A 4,045-nucleotide genomic window follows, 5' to 3' on the forward strand; every position below is an offset into this window, starting at 1 on the left:
TGTGCGAATTCAATTAATTGGGTTTATGATTGTACAAGTATCTCCTGACAACCTCTAGTTTAATGTCACTGTCCCCATGATGTTCCCTTCATCTCTTCTCCAACCTATGAAGGAAGCAGCCTGAAGTCATACTTAGCCACTCTAGTACAAAAGCAGGGTTTATTTCCTCCTTAGACCAACACTATCCAAAGACAGAATATAAAATCTGTTAAGTTTAGCTAGTATTGGAGATAAGACTCCAAATGCAATGGCTGGGAAGACTATCAGGAAAAGGTCCTCAGAAGGGAGCATCAGTTTCTTGCTAATGTATCTTGGAACTTACTTCGAAGACCTTTGCTTGCTGGGTGCCAAGCAATCTATCTGGGAGATGGAAAAGGCCCATCAACTTTTTACAAACAAGAATAGGGTGTTCTCAAAGTATGGGTTGGTGAAAACAGTACTATTGAATTATGGCTTGTATCTTAGTGCAACCTCTAAAACCATCCATTACAGCTGGCCAGGCAAGCAAAATTTAGCAGGTATTCTCAACTCTGTTATGTTCATGCAGTCCCAGACACAGGCAACTAAACTAATGACCTAAGATGGGACTACTGAAAATAATTAAATATTTGTTTCATATGGACTTTAGGTTCAGAATTTCCAGGCTCCTGTATGCAAATCTAGTTGAACTAAGCTGCAGAGTAGATTCCTAAGGGATATGACCATATTGGAATTAAAGCCTGTTCAAGACAAAACAAGGGTCTCTATTTCCCCTGAACTGAAATTTCCTTCCAGGCATATCATTTACCTGATCAGAGGTGGAGGAACTGAGAAAATTGATGGATGCTAAAATCTTGTATTAGAATCCAGCTCAGATTAATTCCCCAGTCAACTCTGCCAAATAAAATACAAGGGAATGAAAGCTGTGAAAATGGATGGGGCCCGGGCCATGAACTCAGCCACTTGGGGGAATAGGCAGGCTTGGCCCAGTTCACACTGTTCACACTGCCTAGACACCTAGGAGGGAGGGGCGCGCCCGGACTTTCAAGCCTGCCTTTCAGCAAAGTAGGCAACACTTTCCCAGGAGCTTCCAAAGTCTAATCAATTCAAGAGGCAGAGAATCTAGGACTCCAGCAGTAAAGTTTCACGAAAACCAACCACTGCAGTTGCGATGAAACTTTTGGGCCAAAGAGTGGTAACTGAGGACTGCAGGAGCAGTTACAGCCTGCCTCAATTCCTGGTCTGTATGGACATAATAGGGTTAATGGAGGCTCATTAGCGCTCCAATCAGCCTCCCTTCCATTTCTTTCTGGAAATAGGAAAAAATAGGATGTAGCTAGGCTGAATGAGTTCTCAATTATGGATTGCGCTGGATTATTCTGAGTAATATGCATGCTCTCCTTTTCCAACACATATAAATTCCCTGGTTTCAACTCTCTTCACATGTCCTTCAAAATAGACTGGGTGTCTCCTCTGTGTTCAGTGGAGTCTAGTAATAGAGATTATGAACATCAACCTGAATATAGTCAAATCTCAGCATCTTTATTCAAAAGTAAATACCACCATACTATCATTATCTCTGAGGGTTACTTCTTAGGGCTGACTCTTAGAATTTCAGTCTAATGTTTCAGGGCAGGGAATGGTGCAATAGACTTCAGATTATCAATCACAAGAGAAACATTAATATTAAATAATGCAAAGATTTTTTTTAAACCTGGAGACACGCAGGTGGTGGGGTGGAGAGGTGCCTTTATAAATGTTACATAGATACCATCTTTAATTTCCTTTTCAGTGAGGTCATTGATTATGTGCCTTCAAGTCGGCGTGGACTCTTCCAACCACATAGATAGCCCTCCTTGAATTTGTTCCTGAGCGGAAATTGATGCCAAAAGGCTGCCAGTTTTGAACATTGGAAGGAAGCCCCTCGGTCCCCTCTCGAAGTCCGTTTTTGGTCTGCAAGACTCTGCGCTCCCTCTAAAAAGAAGGGCTCTCCTGACTTCACTTTGGCCTTCCTTATCAGGCCTTCCTTATCAGTGGGATTTCACTTTGCATTTTGCAAGGTAGTTGGAAGACATTCCCTGAAACTGAATTTTCTACAAATCCTACATTTCCGTGAGAGGAAGCAGGAAAAACCTACCCGACACACACGTTTCCCTACCCTAAGACCCCCTGCTTTCTCTGAAGTGAATGTGAAGTACCCTCTTTCTCCTTTCCTTTAAAAAATAATCTAGTAAGAGATTTAAAGTTGGCATCCAGAAGTCCACTTAATCCTCCGGGGAACTATTTCTTCCACAGAGGCTGAAAAGGAGAAGTTGCCAATAGAAGCTGCCCGCTGGCCTTTTGGCATGGCGAGAGAGGGGGAATCCTGGGGGCTGTCATCCGCTGAGCGGAGAAATGGCAAATTATCTGCCGAGTAGGTAGACAATCCTCAGAGAGCGGGAGGTATCCTGCTCCTGATACTTGGAGAGCAGGCGGTGGACCTCGACCCACAAACCCAGCCACAAGCAAGCCCGCACTTGGTCAAACATCTGCTCGCCCACTCCCCCCCCCTTTGTGGTTTGTCGATTAACCAAGGTCAGGCTCGCTCGCCCGCCCTTCCTTAGCTGGCGAGGGGGGAGGGGAAGTGTATATCCATTGCGCTACCTCACACACCTGCTTCCCCCTCCTCCAAAAATTCACTTTCTGGCTTGCGGGAGATTGGGGGTGGGGGGTGGGGGTGGAAGAGAGAAAAGCCTTGGTATCGGAGGCAAGGAGTCCAGCACCGCCGCTCAGCTTCTGTTGATCCTGGCAACCGAACAGTCACCACCCACGCCAGCGAGAGTCCGAGAGGGCGGAGCTCTCGGCGTGGTCTGGTATCCCGCTTGGGCCTGGCGGGGAGCCGAGCGGTGGTTCTCCTGCATCAGAAGCGCTCCGCGGAGAGACAACAGCAGCCAAGATGGCAGAAAGTCGAAGGAGGGAGCAAGCCTGGGGCGCCGTTGCTTCTTTAGCCTTTGTAGCCTCGCTATGGGAGCAAATTGGCCGCCACAAAAGAGCCCGTGCTGGCTGACGGCAATGGGGGATAAGAATTCGTATATGAATCGGGGAGGGGGGAGGTTGGTTAGGATCGCAACGTGGATCTGTCGTCCCTTCTGTTCAGCGGCGGCAGAAGCTGCGAGAAGGCGATATTGAACTATTAGTTTGATAGGCTCTTTAAGACGATCCATCCTTTGGGCACTTATCGAGACATACCAGACATACTACTGATATGTTTTTTGTTGTTACTGATGATGTTTAAATCTCATTTACAATGTCTTTTTTTTTACATCCATCTTCTTTCCCCCTTGCACACATCAGCAGATGGTGAAAAGAGGCGTGGAATCCGACTGTATTAACGCTTTGTGATAATTTTGTCGGTACTTATAATAATTTGTGGATCATAAACAATTGGTCATTTTAAGAATTACATTTTTAACAGGCATTTTTTGCACTTACTTTTTTCCTCTTCCTTACCCATCTCCTTTTCCTTGTGTGTCAGGAGTTTTGGAACGTAAAGTGAAGGGTTTACAGCTCCCTAAGAGCCTGGTAGATCCAACTGGGCTATAAGAAGATATAAGAATCAGCAGAACAACACTCTAGTCAACATTGAGAATCCGGAAATAGAACCTGAAATGTTCGGTTTCCTTTACATTGTATTTTACATGCTTGAAGTCAGCCTCCCGTACTTAGCCTTATCCACTATCCCACAGTATGAATATATGAATCATAAGGGGCCTATAAAGGTGCTGAGTTACTTCAGATTTTGTACACCACTTTTCTTTAGGTGTACTTAAATTGGTGAGGATTTATACCATCAAAAGTGGTTTCATTTTGATGGAGTTTCTTGAAAGAGTTATTCTAGTGCTAGAGGATTTCTGCTAAAAATATATAACAAAGGGATCTATAAATAAGATGGATTTATTCTAGATGTTATGAATAATGAATGCATGAAGGTACCATAATAAAAATTGTAGAAAAAGAAAGGGAGATATGCTATTTTTGACCATTTCTAAATTCAGAAGTAAGACCTGCTAGGTCCAATGGAATTACT

The sequence above is a fragment of the Vipera ursinii genome, assembly GCF_947247035.1.
Source record: "Vipera ursinii genome assembly, chromosome: Z".
Classification (NCBI taxonomy): Eukaryota; Metazoa; Chordata; class Lepidosauria; order Squamata; family Viperidae; genus Vipera; species Vipera ursinii.